The sequence below is a fragment of the Triturus cristatus genome, chromosome 2_1 (assembly GCF_964204655.1).
Source record: "Triturus cristatus chromosome 2_1, aTriCri1.1, whole genome shotgun sequence".
Classification (NCBI taxonomy): domain Eukaryota; kingdom Metazoa; phylum Chordata; class Amphibia; order Caudata; family Salamandridae; genus Triturus; species Triturus cristatus.
The window spans coordinates 976,347,823-976,373,994 of NC_140581.1; the positions used below are offsets into that span (position 1 = coordinate 976,347,823).

Sequence of the window (26,172 nt, forward strand, 5' to 3'; positions counted from 1 at the left end):
AATGTCGGGGGGTTCTAGTCGCGCGCCCCACGTGGGTCTGAACCTCTCATTGCATACTGAACGTTGAATGATCGTGTAAGGAGATCCTGAGTCCGCCACGATGGTGATGGGTATGCCTCCTATGATCATGTCGCACTGGGGTTTGCGCGTTCTTCTCCCCTTTATGCCCAGTACCTGGTCTTCAATACACAGGACTTCTTCGTCTTCTTCACGGCTTTCTGCGTCTTCCCCCTCGTCCTGTGCCACGAACTTCACCGCCTGCTGTCTTCCTTTTCTGCGGCATACCTTTTCGTAATGGCCACCTAGGCCGCAGAACGCACATTTGACTCTGAACGCGGGGCACCGTTTGTCGTGCGCTGCATGGTTCGAGCTGCCGCACCTGTAGCATTTCATGGCCTCGCCTTTCCCTTGTTTCCATGTCGGTCCGGGTCTTGGTTTCCCTGTGGCCGCTCCTCTGTACTCCCCCGTCGTTTGTTTCCCCCGCGTCTGGTGGTCCGCTTCGTCTACCTTGTTGACTGTGAGTCTGGGGGCCGGTTCTCTCTTAGCTGCTTCCGCACAGCGTTTTGTTAGCTCCGCTCTCTTCACTATGGCGATCACTTCGTTCAGCGTCGCATCTCCATTCGCCCATAGTTTGTCCTGTACTGACTTGCTTGTCGTGTGCATGACGATCTGGTCCTTGATGAATTCGTCCTGCAGTCCGCCATACCTGCACGTCATCGCCAGCTTCCGCAGCGCCGCCACGTAGTCATCTACGGATTCCCCTGCTTCTTGCTTCCTCTGCTGGAAGTTATAGCGGTCGATGGAGGTGCACACTGCTGGTCGATAGTGGTTGTCCAAATCTTCTATGGCATGGGTGAACACGTCTGTGTCCCCTACCGGTCTGGTGGTTGGTGTGAGATTTTGAAACACTCGTATCCCTTCTGGTCCTAGGTTGTGTAGGAGTATCCTCTTCCTCCTGGCGCTGGAGAACGCCTCCTCATTCTCATCTTCTAGCGCTTCCAGGTAGTTTTTGAAGTACTCCCTCCAGTCTTCCCACTTCATGATGGGTTCTCCCGGGCGTGGTAGGAAAGGTATCGGCGTCGTCAGAGTCGATGACTGTGCACTCATTTTGGCGTCCACTTGCTTTCTTGGGCTACCTGGTGCGTCCGTCCCCGCTCCCCTGCTTCGGGTACCTGGGACTGCGTTCGAGCTAGCTGCTCCGTCGTCCCCTGACTCCGCCAGGATCTCCTCTGCGGTTCCGCTGTCCGCCTGCGATGTCCTCTACCTCGTGGCTGGCTCCTCTGCTGCCCACGTGCCACTCCCCGGCTTTTATCTGCCTCTGCCGCGCTCTCCCGGCGTGTAGGTGTCTGCCCTTGGTCCTTCCGGTCTTCTTACCGCGTGGGGTGGTATCTCCCCTGGTGGGCTTCTTCTCTGCTGCAGGTTAGGGGGGGGCCTTCCACCTGTTGCACCTAGGGTTCTTCTTGTCCCAGTCTCGTCGCCACTGTAATGTTGTAGGGTGCCAGGCAGTATGTACTTTCCCCCATAGACTCTCAGGAGACGTTCTACTTGCAATTAGAACCTTTATTATACTTTATAAGACACCTATAGAGAGAGCGCCGGGCAACACGCTCCGATCGCGTCTCTCGCTCGCGCGCTACACCTCGCGCATGCGCAGTAGCGTCCAAACGGCCGCTACGCACATCTACGTCCCTACGTAGTGCGCGCGTCCACTAGACCGCGACACTACAGATTACTACAGAATTACCAGTACAATAGTGTGGAATCCATCTTGTTTCAGGTTCCACTTTGTGATGTTCTATAGAAACCTGCATGAACGTGCAGCGGATGTAGGGCTTTAGTTGAACTTTCTGTACTGTCGCTGTACCACAAGTCCTTGAGAAAATGACAATCTCAAGTGGTCGTGACAAACTGTTGCTATGCTTTAATTGCTGATTTTATAAGCCAATTCCCATGTATGACCACATTTTTGATTCTGATTAGTCATTGGATAAATGCTTGGAACACTTATTCTTTCGCTGAGCAAAAGGCTCTCATTGGCAATGCATCCTTGGGCAACAGTTATTGTAACTTATAAAACTTCTGCATTTCGAGCAACTCCAGAAAGACACTTCACTCGTTACAGTTGTAATTATAAAGCTACACTTTAAATCTAACTGCCTCTGTAGGCTTCCACATTTGAACACAAAAACACACTGTTGAAAAGTGTGCATGAAAGGTGCATCTGTTACATATGTCAAGATGCTTGGAAATTTTGAATTGGCAAAAGAATTCCAGAACATCTCCTGGAAAACTGCAATTTTCACACCTTCCCATGAGTCATCTTAGAATTATTTGTGAATAAAAAAAATAATAATAATTTTACTCCTAAAGTAGGTGCAGTTTCTTGAGTAAGTTTCCAAGCTTTCATTGTGAATGAGTCTACATATTCCATTAAGTGGTCAGTGTGGTCCAGTGAACTAGGGTTTGTGATGTGTCTAAACTACAGAGATTGAACATTTGCATATGTTTCCCGAAAGCAAGTGCAAGGACATCAGATAATTCAGATTCCATAATATTTTTTTCCCCAAATTCTTTTTTAGACCTTCCATAGATTGCAGATGATCGGATTCTGCATTTCTTTTTTCAGCAAAGTGTGGAATGTGCAGGGAAATCCTGCTTTCTTGTTAGAGACTGAAGGGCTCATTTATGAGGAATTGGTGTAGGGCAGCGCCGTAAGTCTTCTTGCTGAACTGCCCTATGCCAATGTGAAAGAGCAGGAATGCACCTTTTTAATAAATAGGGTGCATTCCTATCCTTTGCCCCTGCGCTAGTGCACAATTTGCTGCCTAGCACTAACACAGGTACACTTGCACCATGGTGGAAGGGTGCCTCTCTTGCATACAAGATTGTTTTTGTGCAGGAAGGTCCACCTTCCTGCACAGAAACAATCCTAAGAGGTGTTTTCCTCTTTCCTTGTGTGCTACAGAATGCAGCACACATAGAAAGAGAGAAAAAACAAGCAGAAATAAAAATATTTCTCCTTCTTACACCTGCTCTGGGGATGCATAAGGTTTATGTAATTAAGTAAAAATCTGGAGTAGTATCAAAATCCATGGATGCCGCGAGGGAAAATCCACAGTAATGCCCATGGACCACCTTCTTGACACAGACTAAGGGAAGGCAGCAACTTGCGCTGCTTTATCTTACTCCATATCAATGAGGCCATGCAAAGCCACGCAGAGTGGCTTTGCGTCACCTCAGAGATATGATTGTGATGCTTTTGCCGCTGGAGCCACAAAAGAGTGACACACAGGCAGCGCATGCCTCTCATATTAAGCCCCTGAATTGGCATGATCACTCTGAGAACTAATTTATTGGTAAATCTAGATACAGAATTTTCAAATTAATGAATGTCAGATGCCATAAAACAATTACACATTGGAAAGATTTAAAATCAGCTTTGAGATTACATGGACAGTGACATTCTCTAAACCCATGATAAAATGAACTACTTTCTGAACATTATGAGGCTCGTAAATATTGCGTTTAACATCACCAGATTTATAGGGTTTATACACGCCCTTAAACCTGCATTAGCAAGCCAACAGTTACGCTTTACAAACACAGCAGAAGCCACTGAATAAAATACTTATAAGGGGAAAAAACACTACTTAATGTACAATATATGTTAACACTTCTAAAGCAAACTTACTACTTGTCAAATGAGCTCCAAACTATTATTGAAAAGCAAAGTCTCATATTTCACAAAAATGCATAACCAGGACCAGTGTCGGATACCGAGAAAACACAAATAGGCCGTGACTTTGTCGTCATTGACGAGCAAATAGAGAAAAAAACTATAATTCTTCACACAGCAAGAGTATACAATTAGGGCCATATTTATGGCCAAGTCGTGCAGTTCAGCACAGCAAGTCACCTTGCTACGCTGCACAGCTTGACAGGAAAAGGGCAGAAAAGTCCTGTGTTAAAGTCAATACACCACATTCCTGCCTGTTCCCCTGTGCTTGCAGCCATTTGGCTGTGTAGCACCAACGCAGGTTCTGTTGCAGAATGGTGTAAGGGGGTCTGCATTGTAAGAAGAGTTCTTTATATGAAAGAAGGGGCACCTTCCTTCAAAAAAATAATCCCCTGGTGCTTTTTTCCTGTTTCTATGTATGCTGCATTTTGTAGCACACATAGAAAGAGGAGCAAACAAGGAGAAATAAATATATTTCTGCTTGTTTTGCCTCACCTGGCGAGGCTAAGGTTTTTGGCGCTTTCCCTGGTCTACCATTTCTGGTAAATCGGAGAATGCATCAAAATCCATGGATGTTGTGTGGTAACACCCATGCAACGCCCATGGAAATGCCTCCCTGGTGCAGAATGATGGAACAAAGCAATTTGAGCTGTTTTGCATTACTCGAGATTTATGAAGCCACTCAGGGCCACGCAAGGGGTATATTTACAAGCCCTGTGTGCCGCCGGAACGTCACTTTTTGTGATGTTTCATTGGCACACAGGTCTTAGCCATATCTACAAGGCCACGTAAAGCCACCCTGCATGGCTATTCATGGCCTTGTAGATATAGAGTAAGACAAGGCAACGCATGAAAGAGGCACTCCATGGTTGTTGATGTGAGTGTTCCCACTCAACACCCCTGGAATTTGAGGCTGCCCCAGATTTACAACATCAGGTTAACCTGGGGTAGTGTCAAAACCTTGTGATTCCCTAGAGCAGGCGTAACAAGGAGAAATGTTTATATTTCTCCTTATTGTTTCCTCTGTCCATGTGTTCTGAATTCTGCAGCACACATAGAAAGAGGAAACTCTTCTTGTGGTTGTTTTTGTGCAGGAAGGGGCTCCTTCCTGCACAAAAACAATCATACCAACTACACTGACACCCTTGCACCATAGGGCAAGGGTGCCTGTGTTAATGCATGGCAGCAAAATGTGTGCCCGCTGAAAGGAGAGGAATGCACTGTATCTTGTATATATGGTGCATTCCTGTCCTTTCGAATTGGCATAACGCAGCACAGTAAAATAATTTGCGATGCTGCCCTATGCCTGTTCCTTGTAAATATGCCTTCTCATTTTTAATTTGTGTTGCTCTTGCACCACGTTGCATGGTGCAAGAGCAAATCAAAGGGTTTCATACATATGCCCTTTATTGCACAAATCAAGATCTTTCTTTGAACAGTGTTTTTCTTCGCTTTAGCATGAACTGCGATTTAAAATGGATGGCCAGCGCAAAACATCACAGCTCGTTGTTGCAGTGTATACAAACTGGGTGGCAATCATAAAACTTAAATTTTAGATTTAATACAAAACCCATCTTTAGTAAGCTAGCGTGCTGGAAAACTTTGCGGATTGTGGTGGTGAATGATCGACGACAGACTTCTTCAGAATTAGAGACAAGATGGGTTGCTGTCTGTAAAGAAATTTCAGGGGGCCTCCCTTCAAAGTACATGGAGGGGAGCTCTGAGGCTAGTGGCCGCCACCAGTGCATTGTGCTGGAGGGAGCCCCCTGGAGCTCTGGGTCCGCCTGCACCTCAGGGGCCGTTGTTAAACCACGGGTCCAGATTACTCCTATTTCTCTAGAACATCCAGATCCTTACCTGTATAGATGAACATCTCAACCGTACAAGCAGTGTCCAGCAACAGCAGAAAAGTAACTGTGGCTGATCTATTGAAGGGTAAAACAAATTTCTTCTCAGACAGCTTTTTTTGTTTTCTCTAAGGGCACACTTTCACCCTTTGTCGTCTTGCCGCATTGAATTTCAAACTGCCACCTTTCGAGGGTTTAAAGATTTTCAAATACTACTTTTCACAACCACTAACTTCTGAATAGAACAAACAATCTTCAAGCTTATCCATCACATTTGTAAGGTACATTTTTAACTCTGATTCAGTCGTCAAAAGTAAGGCAAGTGCATATGTTTACATAGGAGTGAAGTTCTCGTATTGGGAGATCCCACACTAATATAAAATGCTGTTAATGCCAAAAGAGAATAACTCAGCCATGATTTGCACGCTGCCCCTCATAGGGATGCCCTCTGGAAAGAGCTGCTGGTGGGACACTGTTCCAATGCACTCCTGTGCACTTGGCCCCAATCTAACATGTGAGATACCGTATGTGTTGGCCTTCAAACAATTTGGCTTCAATGTAATGTCACTCACAATCTGAACTCTTTGCTGACCAAGAGGAGCTCACACGCAGTGTCCAGGATTAAAAGATAATTTTTGAGTCCAAAAACATTTAGCTCCACTCAAGTGGATGAGAACCTATGACAAGGGTGAGGTTGTTTAACCCTTATAAATCTAGGTGGCGTGTAACAATTTCTAAACCCTTTAATAGGGGCATATTTTAGAAAGATAAATATTGTCTTCCTTGTAATAATCACTGCCAGCCCTTCTCTTTTCTCCTCCACAACTTATCGTTTTTTTCATTTCAAATAGAATGACACGCTTAAAAATGCACCCCTCCCAGAGCTCGCACAGCTCCGGGCAGCATTAATACGTCGCACAGCTCCGGGCAGCATTAATACGCTTTATTTAAATACTACTTTGCTGCGAAGGCCCTCGTAAAAGCATTACTTCACTTACATTCAATCCAGGGAACCAGGTTTATGCGCCTACGCTCTCGTTCCTAAAAGCGGATTGCATGGCTAGCACGCGCATCGTGCCGCCATGCAATCCGCCTCTTTGGGAGCACTTCAAAGGGCCCGCTCCCCCGCCTGGAATTTTCTTCCCCGCCCCCAAGCGCGTGCATAGGGAATTCCACATCTTCCAGCACGGTCATGATGAGTATGCTTTCATGTGCACGTTCACGCATATAATACAGATTTGGTGGCCTAAAAACATTGTAGCCACGTTTGTTTAGCCTCCTTTTTGCCTTTCATCCTGTCCCGTACTCAAAGCCTGCAGGGTGCTTAAACTACGCTGGTGTGTACAGGATCGCTCTGCATCACAAACAAATACATTCAACAAATTTGACTATTTTTACCATCAAATGACTTTTTGAGCCCCTTTTCTACATGCATTGTGCTCATCGCCGTAGTTTAGTGGTACCAGGGCCGTAATATTATCAACTTCAAAGACCTTAAACCAATATGTTTAACAATGTCTTATGCTAAACTGTGGCAGGTTGCAAAAAAGCTGGCCCGTACTCAATGCCTGTAGGCCCCTTACATTAAACCGGTGTCCCTGGTTGTGCAAGGAAGTGACACGTTGGGTAAAAGCCCACAGCATGTGTTGTGCACATCAAAGTGACAATCTGGAAACAAAGCAGCCTGGCGGCTCCTTGGTCTGTAGAGATCTTATCTGTGCAAGAAGGTCTCCACCATCAATGGGCCATAAACACCGTCGCTCGCTCTCAGTGGCCATATGGTAAAGTGATGCTTCACACGAATTTGAGCTATTGCCATTGTAAATAACAATGCCTTTTATTTATGTTGGGTTTTAAAACATAAATAAAAGGCATTGTCATTTACAATACTAATAGCTTAAACTCTCGCAAATGCGAGACCTATTGCATTGCAATAAAGGGCCTTCTGGACCGCTTGTTTATTTTGCAGTATGGCACGCTTTAACAATAGTGGCCGCACGCCTTGTTTCTGAAAGGGCTACAGTTTCCGCTTCTGCGTCCTTGAGTCCTCCTTCAATTGAAAAGTGCAACATCTCCACAGCCCTTCTCTGCCACTGCAACCCGCTACATGTCCTCAATGTCTTGCTGCCTGAAATTCAATCAAGCCGGCTGCTGTCTCAGGGTTGCCATATTGTATATGCTTTGCCTGTCCCTGACTGCTCTCCTCATCACTTGTGGGGCTTCACTCGAATCTGCCAGTCATCACCACATGCCACATGCCACATGACACACACCCTAACTGCCTCCAGTGGTGTTATTGAGTGAGCATTGGGTGATGCTAAGGGCTCCAGACACACTTTGCGAGTTCCATTTCCGGGGTAAGCCCTCTAAACTATACTGTAGCACCCGGTGTTTTCCACTATGTTGTCTTGATGTGAAACCCAGTTGGCACATGTGCCTCCCTCCTCAAAGTGACTTAATTGTATTTTATTAACAACCAAACACATTAGTGCCACTTTACAGAGTTTGCCAGTGAAGCGCTACTTTTGTTTTTTCTTCTTTCTTTAAACAACAATGATCACTTTTTCTGGTCTGCCACTCCTTCCTCTCTCTTTCCTCCTCTTCCTCTTATTCACTCTCTCTGTCTCACTCCTCCTCACCTGCTTAAGACAATTACTTCAACAAATGGCTCTTACTCTTTCTTTCCTCTCCTTTCCTTTATTTGTTCCCTGTGAAATGGATCCAAAGCACCCCCCCCCCCGAAAAAACACTTTGACACTAAATGCCATCTTTTTTAGAATTGTTTCTATTCGAAAGTGCAGCCTTTGGGCGGAGGGATAACAAACAGTTGCAAAAACTAAAAATTACAAGCATTTGCAATGCAATAGGTCTTGCATTACTGAAAGTTTCAGCTATTGGCATTGCAAATAATAATGCAACGCCAATAGCTAAACTTTCAATAATGCGAGATCTATTGCATTGCAAATGCATGTTAGATCACCCACAATCCCAACATGTTTGGCTAGAGTGCATACCTAGTGAAGATCTCTTAATTAGCGTTTATAACAACAATTGTGACCCTATCAACGCCAATACAATTACAGCACTGAGAGGAGTAGTAGATGAGTGTGTCTGTAGCTAAATTGTACAGTTTCAATTATTTGGATGGGAGATTTTTGAAATCCATCTTTGTTAATTATCATGCAGTGTTTACCTAAATCCCCAGGGAGATGCTCTGATTCATATCATGAATACTATCTATGGTAATGTCTAAACTTGCTGCTTGTAAAACATAATTTGCAGTTTGCTGCGGATCTTTCTTTAAATTGCCTTGCCCAGAGACCAACCTTTATAGGCAAGGGGAACTTCAGTACAATAGATTTTGTACTTCTTTCTACAGACATTCTTGGATGGTGTGATGATTATCTTTGTTTTGATGGGTTTCTTGTTACTGATTATGTATTTAGTGACCATACTCATTTGCCAAATACTTTTCCTGAAGCACTTTTTCAGCCCAGTCAATCGATTTCCTTTAGTTGCAGAGAAAACATAAAAGAGTTCTGGTGAGAAAGGAGGCTGTGAACAAGCCAGGATTGCTGATTAATTTAATGTCTAATAATCTTGTTGATGTTATGCATTGTTTGGGAGGAGACGCAGAGCCTGATATGATCCTTAGTTCGTATGGTCCCCTTAGTGGGAAAATTTGGGTCCATCAGGTCATTCTAACCCATCCTCCTATGGTGCTACCAACCAGATGGCTTGATTCAAATTTTTCCAAAGCACAATGTGATCTGATAATTGCAGCAAAAGCAATACCGAGAAACACAGAGCATGTGTTTTCATGTAGGTTGTCTTACATGAAAGTGCTGGACAGCCATTGGAGAAATATTTGATGGCAGTTAGTGCATTGGAGAAATATTTGATGGCAGTTAGTGCCTGTATAGATAGTCATGCTTTCTGGTGAGTTCTAAATCTCCCCTACTTTGCTCATTCTACACCTTCTGGTCTTAATTTTGTGATCCCTCCTGATAAGTGAGTGAACAGTTTTCAGAAGTCTATTCTGGCTCTGGCCATAACACTGATTTGACAGTGATGAGTGGGGATTTACTTGAAGATAATGATTACATTAACTTTGTTTACTCTGAGGTGGTACCTATCCTTAATAGGTATTTAAAGGGTAGGGTACCTGACCCAGATGGGGTGCCTGTGGATCTTTTCAAGGAGGACATTCCCCTTTGAGCTCCTCTTGTTACTTACATACTGAGAAGGGCAGGTATGTGTGGCTTCCCAAAATCTTGGTCACATTCCATCATAGTACCTCTTTTTCAGACAGGAAAAAACAAAGTATAATTAATTAATCTCCGTGATTGATTCATCAGTGAACATTGCTAGCCAGATCCTTTTCGCTCCCCTTGATGCCTTTACAAAGGATAATAATATTCTTTCTGCCCTGCTTTTTGGATTTTGAGATGATCTTGGCACTACTGAGCAATATTTCAATGTCTGTCTTTTGATAAAATAAACACACTACAACTAAGCAGAGCAATCTCTATCGGGCCTTTATCGACTTAAGCTCTGCAGATTTAAACTATGGAGTATAATGTCTGAAATGGGGCGGACAAGCATAATATTTGCTTTTTGCGGCATTCTGAGGTGTCTGCTAGCATGAGGTATGGTCCTAACATGTAAACAACTGCTACATCAATTTCATTGTCAAATCAAACACGCCAGCTGCCCTATCGTTAGCCCAGATTATCACAGCCACAAGCCATGATAGTGACATGCTGAAATTGACAGATATGATTACCCAGATCAGTCATGGAACTGACACATTCGACCTCTCACCAGTGATGGTGAGTACCAGAAGTACAACAATGTTATAGATGAGCTGTCTATTACACAGGAAGGAGTTGTACTGCCAGGGTCAAGAGTCCTATTTCTGGAACGTTTAAGACAAAAAATGATTGAAGTGGGTCAAGAAGGACATCATAGCATTGTTGTCACCAAGAGAGCTCTCCAAGATCGAGTTTGGTTTCCATATTTAAATGAGAGGGTTGAAAAAGAACTAAAGGCTGTCATCTATGTAACTGCCTCTCTACGAACATTACTCAACATACTCTTACCACGTCAGAACTCACTGAGAATACATTGGAAAATGAACCCATCCATTTTTTTGGTCCTCTCAACAATGGACATTATCTAATGGTAATTGTGGATGAGTATTCTTGATTTCCATTAATAGAGAATCACTCATCCACAACTCATGACTGAGCCATTGAAAGACTTGACAGCATTTTTGAAACATGGGGAGTTCCAGCCATTTTGAAGTCTAATAATGGCCCACTGTTCGACAGTCGAGATTTCAAGGATTTTCTGGAGCATTTTAACATAAAGCATCAGAATAGTACAGATTTGTGGCTGCAGGCCAACATGCTCGTTGAGCGCTTTTTGAGTACTATAGCAAGCAACCTTTGAGATGCTCAATTTACAAACTATGTTGTATTCAGACGCGGCCGGTATGACTCGCGGGTGTGGGGGTGGAGGGTCACGCAGGGTGAGAAGTATAATTAATTTAAAAAAGTTAAATTAACTTACATTTGCTGGCATGTCCCGCGTCATCGGTCTGCGTCGACCTACAACAGGAGGCAGCGGCAGGCAGCCTCCCTCCCATCCCTATGCCAATCACAACACTGCAATGCATGGGTTGGTCAGTAGCTACATGAGTGTCTATATGGGTTATTGATTGGTTGCCTGAGTATTTGTATGGGAGACTAAGTGTGTGTGTGGGTGGGTGGGTGGGAGGTGTGTGACTCTGTGCTGTGTTACTCTGTGCATAGATGTGTGAGTGGTTGAGTCGCTGGGTGTAAGGATTCAAGAGTGCATGTGGAAAGGAAACAGCTGTATGGGTGGTTGAGTGTGTGTATTGGTGTGTTGGGGAGTGAATGGATGTCTCAGTGGTGCATGTCCAAGTAACTACATACGTAAAAGGCAGTGTATGTGAGAGTTGGAGCATATAAATGACTATACGTGAGAGTCAGTGATTGCGGGAGTGGCTGTATGGATGAGTGTGTACTTGTATCAGTGATTGTATGAGAAAGTAAATATGCATTAGTATCTGTATGAATAAATGAGGTGGTGCCTGTATAACTTTATAGGTGAGTAAATGGGAGTGTGATTGATTCTTTGCATGACTGACTAGGTGTGTGAGTAACTCCATGGATGAGTGGCGGTGTGTGACTGTCTGTATAGGTGTATGAGTGCATATGATAGTGTTGTATTGATGAGTGACTGCATGTATGAGTGATTGTATGGGTGAATGAGTGGATGTGTGTAGACCTAGAAATCAGTGAGTGTGTCTGTAGTAACTGGTATTGGTGTGTCAATGGTTTCGAAAATGGTAGTCTGTATTTTACAGTGGGTGTATCAAAGGTTATATTAGAGTGTGAGGAGGGGCATCAGATTTTCACGTGGATGATGTCATCAGAGATGTCATCATTGATGTCATTTGAGATGTCATCAGTGATGTCACTGACCATGTCATGAATGATGTAATATGTGACGTCATCAGCAGTGCATTGCGGGGGCGCGACTTATAGTTAGCTGAACTAACTATAACGGTGGAATTTCTATGGTTTTGAACGAGTGAAATGTCCAACTAACTATAACGTCCCTGAAACCTATGTTTTTTTAAGTGAATTTCCAAGGCTTTTTAAATGGTAATTTCTAACTATAACGTCCCTATTGAGTTCCCTTGAATCCTGAAGGTCCCTGGTGGCCAGGTAGCCCACGCCCACATCCGAGGACATGCCCCTTTTTACACCTTCCTGCAACACAACTCTGTGGCGCTTACTGGATATACCTGGTGTGCTAGTTGGCCCCCAGGGACCCTCAGGATTCAAGGGGACTTAATCCCCCAACTTAAAACGCACCACACTGCATGTTTACTCACTTGTCACATCAGGCCATGCCCCCTCCCGGCACCACTGTGCAAATGCACCCCCTGGCACATTGTAAATTAGGAGATTAAATCCCCTTGAGTCCTGACGGTCCCTGGGGGCCAACTAGCCAACCAGCTACCTCCAGTAAGCACCACAGAGCTGCGTTGCAGAGTGGTGTAAAAAGGGTGCATGGCCTTGGACCACCTCTCTGCAACGCCGCTCCCTGGCACGCAGACTGGAGGTACATGGTGGGCTAGTTGGCCCCCAAGGACCCTCATTATTCAAGGGGAATTAATTCCCTAACTTACCAGGATGTGCGTTTCCAGAGCGCTGCAGGGAAGGGGCGGGTTTTTTTTTTGTTTTTTTAGAAGGCAGGCTGTGTGCCCCCCCTTCTTTTCCCATTTTTTGTGCCCTTGGGACCCCAAACCCCAGAGCCTGACCCCTATTTTTAAAAAAAAATACACGGGAAAGGGGCAGCGTTACCCCCCTCCCGCGGCCAATTTCAGCCCTGGGGACCCCATCCCCCGGGGTTGTGCCTCTTTTTTAAACATTTTTTGAAAAAAATGTACTTCTGGCCCCGGGGACTCCATCCCCTGGGGCCTGGCCTCTCAGTTTTTTTTTATATATTACTGTAAGGCGAGGGGGTCCGCTTGGCCCCCCCCTCCTGGGCCACTTCAGGCCCCGGGGACCCCATCCCCGGGGCCAGCCCACTCCATTGGGGACCGTGGGGGAGCACCAATTCCCCCGCGGTCCCACCGGCTCCCCGCCTCCTGCGAGAGCCGGCATTGCTTTTCCACAAGGAGAGCTGCTGACATACAGCTCCCCTTGTGGAAAAGCAATCCTGATTTGCTTCATTGAAGTGAGAGCAGGTTTCCCTGCTCTCGCTTCAATGAAGCAAAGCAGAGTTTGCTATGGCAGGGTGGGAGCCGCACAGCTCCCGCCATGCCATAGCAAACAGCAGTGTCCCGGGGTGGGCACCCCGGGACACTGCCTGGGGGGTGGCAGTCCCCAGGGCCATCAAGGGCTCCAGGAGGGTGGCTGCGCGACCCCCCTCCCAACGTTTAAAGCCCCCTGGGGCTTGGGGGTCCGTAACGGTCCCCCAAATTGAAATATTTAGTACCCTGGGGAGGTGGTGGTCCCCAGGGCAGTGTGTGGGGGCTTGAGCCCCCCACACTAATTATTATTTAGAGTCCCGGGGAGGTGGCAGCCACTGGGGCTCGGGGGGCCCACAAGGCCCCCCTTTTCATTTACATAAATGCCCCGGGAGGTGGCGGTCCCTGGGGAAGTGTGGGGGGGTTGGGACCCCCCACGCATTTATTTTAGAAGTCCCATGGAGGTGGTGGTCCCCAGGGCTGCAGGGGCCCCTACGGGTCCCCGCCACATAATAAGGCATGCCCCTGGAACCTGGCCCACCCGGGGGCTTAAATACAACGAAGCGCGGGAGCCCGCATCTCATTAGTTTTTTTGGGCAGGATTTGCGCACCCAGCGTAAATTCTGCTGATTTTCTTTTTTTTAAAATTCTGTTTTTGGCCCTGGGGGTCCTTGTGGGGTTTCTAACCTGCCCCCTTTTCTTGATTTTTATCCTTTTTTCCCCCTTTTTCTTGTGACTCGGTTCGAGTCACAAGATGGCTGCCAACACTTCCTAGTTTGGAGTGTTGGCAGCCAATCAGAGTGAAGCTCATGCCCGGGAGGGTTCGCGAACCCTCCTCGGTGCTCAGATATCGATATTTTTATTTTTTGAATTTCTCAGGAACTACTGAATGGATTTACACCATTTAACAAAAAGAGCTCTTTTTGCCGAATTTGGTGTAATTCCGTTCATCAGTTCGGCCTGTAGATTTGTCCAAAGTTTCCTATGGAGGACAGTTTTGGAACTTATTCTTTTTCTAATTTCTCAGTAACTGCTGAACGGATTTACACCATTTAAAAAACCGGCTCTTTCTGAACCAAGACCTACCTTCTTGCCAAATTTGATGTAATTCCGTTCAGCAGTTCGGGCTCTAGCTATGTCTATTCCTATGGAAATTAACATGAGGAAAACGCGTTTCAGGAACCCCCTTTTTGTTCAGCTCCCGCTGGACGAATCACCCCGAAACTTTCAAGACAGAAGCTGACCTGAGCTGGCCACCTTTTTTGAAACTTTCAGGAAGATTCATCAACCGGCGCCAAAGTTATTGGGAAAGTTGGGTCCTAACTATAAATACCTACTGGCGATCATATATATATATATATATAGGTTATATTAGGGGGAGAGGAGGTCTGCCACTCTATCACAAGGATGATGTCATCAGTGATGTCATGAGTGATGTCACTGACCATGTCATGAGTGATGTAATATGTGACGTCATCAGCAGTGCATTGCGGGCGCGCGAGTTATAGTTAGCTGAACTAACTATAACGGGGGAATTTCTATGGTTTTGTACGAGTGAAAAGTCCAGCTAACTATATCGCCCCTGAAACCTATGGTTTTTTCAGTGAATTTCTAAGGTTTTTTAAATGCTAATTCCTAGCTATACCGTGCCTGAAACCTATGGTTTTTTCAGTGAATTTCAAAGGTTTTTTAAATGCTAATTTCTAACTATGCCTACAGAGATAGGACATGTGAAGAAAGAAGGAAAAACGCACAGAAAGAAAAAAAAGAAATGCAGAAAGAAGCAACAGAAGTCCTCAAAGACGAAGAAAAGTGCAGGAAGAAATATAACGTGCAGAAAGAACAAAAAGAAGAGCAGAAAGAAGCCTTGTTGCAAAATCATCCTGGACCCTCAACTTTTTCAGACGGATACTGGTGGTAACTGAGTCTGCCTAAGCAGTCCTAGAGCCAGTGCTATGTTAAAAGACACTCAGAATACAGTGAAAACACCTACATACACTAGGGCACACTATGCGTTGGGGTCCCCCTGTGATTAGCATGACCTCCTCTGTAAGCCCCTAGTATATAATAGGGCAGGGGATTAAAACTACCTCTTAAAACGCACCACAGGGCGTGTTTGAACACGTCACCTCATGCCCCGTCCCCTCCCTTCCCCACTGTGTAAACACACCCTGTAGCCATTTTAAGTTGGGAGATTAAGTCCCCTTGAATCCTGAGGGTCCCTAGGGTCCAACTAGACCACTAGGTACCTCCAGTAAGCGCCACAGAGCTGCGTTGCAGAGAGGTGTAAAAAGTGGCACGGCCTGCACCACCTCTCTGCAACGCAGAGCAGTGGTGCTTACTGGAAGCACCCGGTGGGCTAGTTGGACCCCAGGGTCCCTCAGGATTGAAAGGGAATTATTTCCCCAACTTAAAAACGCGCCACAGGGCGTGTTTGCACACGTCACCTCAGGCCCCATCCCCTCCCTTCACCACTGTGTAAACGCGCCCTGTGGCCGTTCTGAGTTGAGAGATTAAGTCCCCCTGAATCCTAAGTAAGGGTGGGCGTAGTTCGCGAAGTAGCACTTCGCGAAGCTACGCAAAGTGAAGTTCGCACTACGCGAGCTATGCGTAGCACTTCGCGAACTGCGTAGTAACATGTTCGCACTGTGCAAGATGTTGTTTTCAATGATTGCACAGTGCAGACAAGCAACCGGCACTGTGCAATCATTTAAAATGGCATCTTGCACAGTGCGAGCTGTAGTTTTCTGCTGCTCGAGTAGATTTTTACTCGAGTGGCAGCTTTCTCAACGCGAACTGGTAGTTTCTCATCGCGAGCGGTCGCGAGCATACGCGACCCCTCGCAATGAGAAACCTGACCTCCTCGCGTTGGGAATCTCGCCGGGAGGTTTATTTTCCATGCTCGCGATCGCCAACTTGATGTTGCTGATCGCGAACAAGGAAAAAGTCTCGCCGGGATGTCATTTTGCTTGCTCGCGGTCGCCAACTTGACGTTGAGGACCGCGAGCAAGCAAAAAATGACCGCAGCACTACGCAACACTACGCTACGCGTGTTCGCACTGTGCTACGTGCAGTTCGCGTAGTGCGAAGTAGCGCGAACTTCGCAAACTACGCGAGCATAGCGTAGTGCTTCGCCCAGGCTTAATCCTAAGGGTCCCTAGGGTCAAACTAGCCCACTAGGTACCTCCAGTAAGCGCCACAGAGCTGCGTTGCATGGAGGTGTAAAAAGTGGCGTGGCCTCAGAACACCTGTCTGCAACGCAGCTCCCTGGCGCATACTGGAGATACCTGTTGGGCTAGTTGGCCCTCAGGGACCCTCAGTATTGAAGGGGAATTAATTCCTCAACTTACAACTGGCCAGGGGGCGCGTTTGCAGAGTGCTGCAAGAAGGGGGCATGGCCTACAGCACGATGCCGGTCTTTTATTTATTTATTTTTAAGAAGGAGGGCTGTGTGGCCCCCTTTCTTTTTCTAATTTATTAGCCCTGGGGACCCCATCCCCCAGGGCCTGCACCCTAAATTTTTTTGTTGAAAAAAATTAATTTGGCCCTCCCAAGGCCTTAATCGGCCCCGGGGACCCCAACCCCCGGGTCATGGCCTTTTTTTTTTTTTTATTCTTTAGGAGGGGGGCTGTGTTGCTGGACAAACTGTGTAATACTTTTTATTTTACTCTCTGGAAAGGAGACAAACCTCACTTGAGAGTCACAGCGTGCTCCTGGCTGAGCCCAATGCTGTGTTACACCCACCATTGCCTGCCGAGTGCCACACACCTCTGTGTTGTATTCCACCATCTAATGCTTATGCTATGACACTCTCTAGCCCATGTGCACTGTAACACCACCCCGTGAATATGTCATGCCACTCTTGCCTTCGCACGGGTTATATTGCCCCATCTAACGTGCCTTCCTCGATGCCTATGTTATAAAGCACAGCGCTATGCCATACTTATTACAATCTGGGATCCATATCTTTGTCACAGTGCATATGCAATGTTACACTACCCAGCACATATTTTATATTACAACTTTAGAGACTACTTAGGTTACACAACACTGCCCTGTGCATATTACACTCCAAGGCGCATATCACATAGCAAGCGCTAGTGCCTGTGCTATCTCGCGCTCTCCAATGAATCTGTCACTGCGCACAATGTATTGCATATTATATTTCACGCCCGGTTCATCTTATATCACACTTTTTGGTGCATAGTTTATACCATATACTATATCTAGTTTTCATTTTCAATCGTGCTCTCAGGACTATCTTCTATATAACACTGCGTCCACCTACCCTTTTCACGGGCATTACATTTTGCGATGGGGGGGTGGAAGGTCAGGGGATGTTTCTGCCAAGTGAGCCCGGAGTCACAGTCCCAAACGTCCTCTTCTTCCTGAATAAAAGTGAGATTATGCTGCATACTTGTTCATATTTTAAGTAGTTCGCACAGACACACATTTTAAAAACAATAACGTTCCTAATACCCACCTTCTATGAACAGTTAGCTTGCTGCCCCATCCACCTTCTCCCTATCCTCTGTTGTCTGAATCCATGGACTAGCCTCCTCCCTCCTGCCATGCATGGTCTGATGTGCTGCCACTGCCCTCCATTTAGCATGATGTACCAGTCCACTCCTCCTGCCCTCCATTGCCCAATTCTATGGGCAATCATTGACCTCCTGCTTAGCCTCTGTGCTTAGCTTGCTGCCCCTATTTTCCTTCCCCCTGCCCTCCGATGTCTTTGTGCATGCCCCTGCTCTATCCTTTTTGACCACCATGTTCCATGGACCTGCCACTCCTATCTACTCTGAGTGTTCTGCCACTCCCCTCCCACCTGCCTAGCATTGTCAGATGACTGTAACCTGTCCCTGCCACGTCCACCCTGCCTGTCCACATCCCCTTCCTCCTGTCCTTCATGGTCCATTTTACTGCCACACCCTTCTGCCCTCCCTGGTCTGTTGTGCTGCAACTGCTCCTCCTGCCTGCCCCGCGCGGTCTGTTGTGAGGCCCCTTCCCCTGAACTCTCTTGTCTGTGCCCAGGTCCTGACCCTCCCTTCTATCCTCCATGGTCCTTTGTGCATGCCCCTGCACCCTCCTTCTTGCCCATCATAGCCATTGTGCTGCCACTAACCCTCCCGCTTGCCATGCATGGTCTTCTGTGCTGCCATGGCCCCTCCCACCTTCCCTGTGTGGTCAGCTAGCTGCTCCTGACCCCCTCCCACCTTCCCTCCATGGTCTGTGTGTATGCCATCAGTCTCACTGTTGCTCTCCATGGTGTGTCTTGTTTCTAGTGCCCATCCTGCCTGACCTCCATGGTCATCTTGCTGCTCCTGCCCTGCCCCCTTGCCCCCAGCCCTCTGTTTCCATGTGCAGACCTCTATTCCCTCCTTCCTGGCTTGTCGGTTCCATTGTAATGCGCCTGATCCGTCCCTCCTGCCCTTTATGGTCTGTTATGCTGCAGCTTTCTCTCCTGTCTGTCCATTATGGTCAGCTAGCTACCATTGCCTCTTTCCCCTCTGTTGTCTGTTGTCCATGTGCATGGTCCTGTCCCCTCCCTATTGCTTTCTATGGATTGTTGTTGCTGCACTCCCGTCCCGCATGCCCTGTGTGGTGTATTGTGCTGCTGCAAACCCTGATGCCTGCCCTGTAGGGTCAGTTTGATGCACCTCTCAATGTCCCTCCTGTCCTCTGTTATCCGAGTCCATGTCCCTACCCCAATTCCTCCTGCCTACCATGATCCAATGTACCATACTTGCGAACATTTTGAACTTGGTAAGAGGAATATTTTGAAATAAAACTGGGGTATTGATTTTCCCCTTTGAGTTACATTGAAAAAGAGAAGATTGTAGACAGGAACCAGATCAAGTAAAGCCCATTTGAGCTTAAAAACATTGGACGTTTCCTGGCTGAGACGGGTCTGTTGGCATGTATGGTTGTATGACCACTGCCTCTTCCTTCTGCCCACAATGGTCTATTACATCACCACAGCCTCTCTTGCCAGTCCTGTATTGTTGGTTTGTAGCCCCTGCCCCCCTTTCCACTGCCCTCCATATTCTGTTGTGCTGCCACTGCCCTTCCTGCCTGCCTAGTGTGGTCAAATTGTTGCCTCTGCACTCTCCTACCTGCCTTCAATTTTCAGAGTCCGTGCCCCTGGCCTCTGCCTCTCAACAGTATCCCAATGAACAACTAGATTGCTAACATTCTATATTTATTACAAAAGTGTGGAACGCCTGACGTCATCTTGATGTAATCAAAACTGTAATGCCTAGAGCATTTCCTTTAGAAATTACATATATGAGATGGTCTTATTTGCATCAAAATTATGGTTAGTGCTCTAAAAAACTAAAATGAGGACATATTTTCTGAGTTTTCAAATAGCGACAAAGAACTTTTAAATTATTTGTAATCTTAGTTTTTTTATCCAGTTGACCACTTGATTAAATGTTGCATCCAAGGGGAGAGGGTGTGGTGTTACTTCCAGAGCTGCAGACTTTGCAACTGGGGAACCAGGTTGGAGTTTCTGCTTCAGCACAACATTCTGTAATTCTGGTCAAATCACTTAATCTCCCCATGTCTACAACCAAAATGAATTTGATCTTGTGTGATGTAACCAATGCTCATGTAAAGCACTCCAATACCTGACAAGTCTGCACTATGTAAAACTGCAAATACACAAAAAATAAGTGTTTTGCACACTTCTGTCATTGGGCTACATTTGGGCTACATTTGGGTGATATTTGGGCTACATTTGGGCTACATTTGGGCTCTTTTGTCTCTGGTGGCCATTTTAGGAGATTTATTTGTTATGAAGTTTCCTAAATTCCTCATTTAGTGCAGTCTCCTCAGTAGGAAATGCTTTCAGTTTTTTACTTTGATTCCATCAAGAAGGTATTCAGATATGTCACACATTTGCCATAAATTCTGAATGTTAGCACTCTAGTTGCTCATTAGATCACTGTAGTAAAGCTACTGCTCACCACGGAAGTCTGCTGCTAGTATTAGAAGTGCATGTTTCAGTCTGCATGTCAGAATTTTTTAATGAAATAGAAGAGGATTTGAGAAGTCACTCAAAATATGCCCTAATTTTTCTTTCTTCAGCACTAATCATAATTTCTATGGCAAAATGAACCCCCTCATTGTGTTCCTTTTTAAATTAAATGTGTTAAGTGTTACCAGTTTATTCCAATCAAGATGGCTTCAGGTATGCCATACTTTTGTCATAAGTAAGACAGTAAGCGCTCTAGTTGTTATTTAGAACACTCTGGGAAGCTGCAGTAGAACACAAAGGAATCAACTGACAGTCTCTGCCCTTGTTGGATGTACATGTTTTACTGAGAATGTCAGACTTCATTCTCACATGACTGAGAAAGATAATGTGAATTTACAGAAAATATGCTCTCAGTTTAGCTTATAGATCACCTTCCAAACCTCTGTGGGAAAAGCATGAGAAAATAGTTTTCTCTAAAACATGGTTCATGATATCACAGCAGAAGGCTTTTTCACATGGTAACATCACCTTAGAACACACCACAATTCCTTAAATGAGTATGGTACCATCAACAAATGATTTATAATGTAACTAAAGTCTTAAAACCTTCTATTAACTGCAATGCTTTTTAATGAGGTGCTATCATGTATATTGGTCCCAAGATGGCTGCCAACACTTCTTGGATGAAGTGCTGACAGCCAATCAGATCTCAGGATGAGATGTGTGGTTAGGCTCCGCCCAGATATATATATTATTTTACTTTTGATTTTCTCAGGAACTACTGAACAGATTGACTCCATATATGCAAAAGGCACATCCCTGAGCTGAGGACTACATCTTTGCCAAATTTCAAGTAATTCAGTTTAGCCGTTCGGGCTGTACCTTCGACTAAAGGTCCTATGGGAAAATGCATGGGGAAAACGCGTTTTGGGACCCCCTTTTTTCTCGGCCCCTGCTTGATTAATCACCCCGAGACTTTCAGGGTAGGAGCTGAGCGGAGCGCCCCATTTTGAAAATTTCGCGAGGATTCGTCAACCGGCGCCAAAGTTATTCAAAATAGAATTTTCAGATTTCCTATGGAAACACGGTCCTAACTATAACTATCTACTGGCGACTGCCAGTAGATAATATATATATATGTATATATATATAGCTGGAGTGTCTTCGAGGGTGATTACAGAATTTACTTGTATAAAGTGCCGTGTTTTGAGCAATAACATGTTTTCCGATGCATCCCGCCGTGAGGCAGCAGCTGATGTGTTTAAATGCACTCCGATGCAGCGATCGGAACGGAATAGTGGTAATGGCGCACTATCAGAATTAATTGAATCTACATTTCAGCGGACACTTCAGTACCACAGAAGTTTTTTTTATTTTTTTATTTAAAGGTCTTCGTTAAAGATGGTAAAATCTGTACAACTCTTTTTAGGAAAGCGACTGCAGGTAATTCCATATTCCATATTGGAAGCACATAGTAGCCATCAAAAATCTCTAATATACAATATACCATACGGAGAATTGCTCCGACTGAAAAGAAATTGTACTTAGAGAGAAGACTTTGATGTTGAAGCATCAGCAGCAATTGAGAGATTCAAGGTACAAGGTTACTGCCCGAATCTGCTGGCTAAGACGTTATCTAAAGTAGAGAAAATTCCCAGACACTGTTTACTAAGGGACAAAGAGAGGTTAAATATCCAAGAAATTGATACCTTTCGATTTATCACTACCTTTTCTAGCAATGCTGGCACATTAAGACAAATAGTGTGCTGCAACTGGCATATCCTAAAAACAGATTTAGTGATAGGGAAAAACCTGCTGGATTATCCACAAGTGACTTTTAGACGAAGTAGATCATTAAAAGATACACTTGTCAGAAGTCATTATGAAGCGATTCCATATAATACCAGGCTGAGTACACTCACTGTTTTTTTCCCATGCTCGAAATGTAAGGCATGTAGACAGAGTTCTAAAATTCTTACATATACTATACCAGGTGTGACACAACCTAAGGTTATAAATAAATGTATGACCTGTAACACTCCCTATAGTGTGTATTGTCTATTATGTCCTTGTGACAAAAAGTTCATTGGGAGCACCATACATCCCACTAAATGTAGAATCCTTGAACATGCCAGGGCTATTGAGAAAAAAGATTTTACTTATCCGGTAGCAAGGCATTTTGCCAAATTCCAGTGAAAGAAATTTTAGTTTGGATCATGTTCCTGCCAGTGATCGGGGAGGGAATCGTGAATTAAAACTGCGTAGGCTAGAATCTAGATTCATTATTAACATGCAAACCACCATCCCCAACGGTCTAAATACTGAAGAAGTATTGGCCATTCGTCTAGGATAGTAATCAGTGATGTGAGACATATTGTCTTGAAATCATTTATGCTGCTAAAATCAGATTTAATGTATGATCTATAACAATATTGTATTATGCATTTATTACAGATCAACTGTTCTGTCCATCAGGGACTTCATACTAATGAAGTTTTCATATATTTCGAGGCAATTTTGATTTATTATATATTACTTATTATTTAGCTTGTAATTAGTGTAATTTGCATATATTTATTTTATTTTATGTTATTGCCTCAAATTTAAAAATGCCCATTCAGGGCTCAATTATGTACTAAGTGAAGTAATCTGTATAGGGAGTAATGAAATTCAAAGATCAATGAATTTATGAGATTGAGTTATAAAATGTAGTATATTATTATTTTTATCATGTATATAACATTGCATTTCCTTAACTGAATAGATAGGTTAAGATGGCGTCTCCCTTGCATCACATTCTTAGAAGTCCGTTTTTTATGTTGCTGCTGGATGCACCGGAAGCACTATGTGAATGTCAGGATCTAAAGATGTTTTACTCACGGCACTTTTGTTCAGTAAGAAAAAGGCGCGAAGCCGAAACGCTTCCTGTGTTCCTTCTCGGTCTAATAAATTACTGAGTTTCACCTTCGTTTGGAGTGCGGTCCCTTAATTTCCTGTGGGGGGTGAAGTTTTGAAGCTTAATATATATATATATATATATATATATATATATATATATATATATATATATATATATATATATATTACCTACTGGCGGTCGCCAGTAGGTAGTTATAGTTAGGACCCCTTTGCGCCCGTCGACGAATCCTCGCGAATTTTTCAAAATAGGTGGGGCGCTACGCTCCGCTCCTACCTTGAAAGTCTCGGGGGGATTCGTCAAGCGGGGGCTGAGATAAAAGGGGGGTCCCAAAACGCGTTTTTCCCATGCATTTTTCCATAGGACCTTTAGACACAGCTACAGCCCGAACGGCTGAACAGAATTACTTGAAATTGGGCAGAGAGGTAGTCCTCAGCTCAGGGAAGTGCCTTTTGTAGGTTTGGTGTAAATCTGTTCAGTAGATTCTGAGAAAATAGCATTTAAATCAATATATATATCTGTGGCAGCCTACCGTGCGCTTACGGTGCGCTTACGGTAAGCTTACCGTACGCGTACGGTGCCGTGCGCGAGCGCGATTCTGATTGGCTGTTAGATCATAGTAAACATTCGAATCGGTCGAAACCAGGAAGCGGCGGCCGCCATTTTCTCACTCGCACTGTCAGGGGGGTGAATAAAAAAGGTGGATAATGTGAAAAGGGGGCAGGCTCGACAGTTCCTGACCCCCTAGCCTTGGTCAGGGGGTCCCAGAAGGACCCTCAAGGGCAAAAATGAAATTTATTTTTTTTTCGAAAAATCGCCGTATGCGCGTAGCATACGCGCACGGTGTAATCTGCGAAATTCCGCGAAATTCGCGGAATTACGCGTACCGTGCGCGCACGGCAAAAAAAAATTTGCAAAAAGGAAAGCTTAAAAAAAAATAAAAAAAATTGTGAGGTAAGGTTGGCTCTTATAAGAGCCGTTGGGTTCATACAGGGATGGAGGAAAGAAAGAATGGGAGTATTATGAGCGTCTACAAACATGCTGGTCTATCTTATTGTTAATAAGGGGAAGACTGACCTCCCCAAAAACAATAAGACCACCACATTTTGTACACCTCATTTCAACACTCCCAAATCGAGGGTTGATGTCCAAAGGAAAAGAAGAAGGTGATGCTCCAACAACAGAGGAAGGGCTCAGCTGAGCTGCCGATGATGTACTCGGCTGAGCATCTGAGGCTGGGCTCTGGTGACTTACTGAAGAGTTTTCTCCAGTATGTCGAGCAAAGGTCCTTGGGTGTCTGTTCTGGAGGTGTCTCTTCATAGAGTGATTTCCAAAGGAATATTTCCTCCTTGGATTTCCTCTTGATAAAACACGACCACAAAGTGTGCAAGTGACCAATTGAGCATTCACCTTTTTCTCCCCCTCTGGAAAAGTGAAATACTCCCATACAAAAGAAGTCTTTTGTTTCCTCCTTCTCTGGATCATGGTGGTGCTGCTGGCCTCACTCTCAGAAGAGGTCTGCTGTTCTGCCATTGTATCCCAATGTCAATCCAGCTCCTGCTCCTAGAGAATCACAAGCAGAAATGAGGGGAATGGGTGTGGTGTGGGAAGAATCTGGAACTGAAAGTAGTTTCAACCAATGAAAAGTGTTCTTTCAAGCAGTAATGAGGGGAATGGGTGTGGTGTGGGAAGTTTCTGGAAGTGAAAGTAATTTCAACCAATAAAAAGTGATCTTTGTAAGTCACATGACCTGCCGTGCGCGCACGTGACGCTTACGGTGCGCTTACGCAGCGCTTACGTCACTTTCGCGCATGCGCATTACACGCCCCTGCGTAACCGCGACGTTGCTTCCGGGTATACGCGTACGGCACGCACGTATCACGTATCGCGCATGCGCATTACACGCCCCTGCGTAACCGCGACGTTGCTTCCGGGTATACGCGTACGGCACGCACGTATCACGTATGGCGCATGCGCATTACACGCCCCAGCGTAACCGCGACGTTGCTTCCGGGTATACGCGTACGGCACGCACGTATCACGTAGGCGCGCTGCACTAATGACGTCCAGAGCGCGTAGCGTCAGCTTACCGTACGTGTATCCTACAAGCGCGTAGCGTCAGCTTACCGTACGCGCACGGAAAAAAATGCATTAAAAAAAAAAACCTTACCATAATGCAGGATATAGTACATATATTATTATATAAAAAGGCTTACAAAAAATGACATAAAAAAAATTTGCATTTAAAAAACCATACAAATTCACTGAATTTGGGAATCACACACATTATAGTTAGAAATTTAAAAATCTTGCAAAGACACTGGAAAAACCATAGGTATCAAACATATTATAGTTAGGAATTAGCATTTAAAAAACCTTGCAAATTCACTGAAAAAACCATAGGTTTCACACACGTTATAGTTAGGAATTAGCATTTAAAAAACCTTGCAAATTCACTGAAAAAACCATAGGTTTCACACATGTTATAGTTAACGGAAATTTTACTGATAAAAAACCAGTGAAATTGCCCCGTTATAGTTAGTGCTGGCAACTATAACTCACGCGACCGCAATCCTCTGCTGATGACATATGTGTCTTTATGAAAAAAAAATATTTGTAATATATGTATAGCTAAAAATGTATGGAAGAAGACATGGGCAAATAAGTGTCTAAATACAGTATTAGCATCAGCAGAGGATTGCGGTCGCGTGAGTTATAGTTGCCAGCACTAACTATAACGGGGCAATTTCACTGGTTTTTTATCAGTAAAATTTCCGCTAACTATAACATGTGTGAAACCTATGGTTTTTTCAGTGAATTTGCAAGGTTTTTTAAATGCTAATTCCTAACTATAACGTGTGTGAAACCTATGGTTTTTTCAGTGAATATATATATATATAT

The 26,172-nt window shown here is 44.8% G+C and overlaps 1 protein-coding gene and 1 pseudogene across 1 annotated transcript in view; both read right to left on the minus strand.

Annotated features, from left to right (window-relative positions):
• The window catches only part of LOC146866147 (glycine N-acyltransferase-like protein 2), a 119,893-nt gene that overhangs the window by 78,656 nt on the left and 15,065 nt on the right, over positions 1 to 26,172 (minus strand). The window lies entirely within an intron of this gene.
• Positions 5,233 to 11,181, minus strand: LOC146866148 (mitotic spindle assembly checkpoint protein MAD2A pseudogene; annotated as a pseudogene).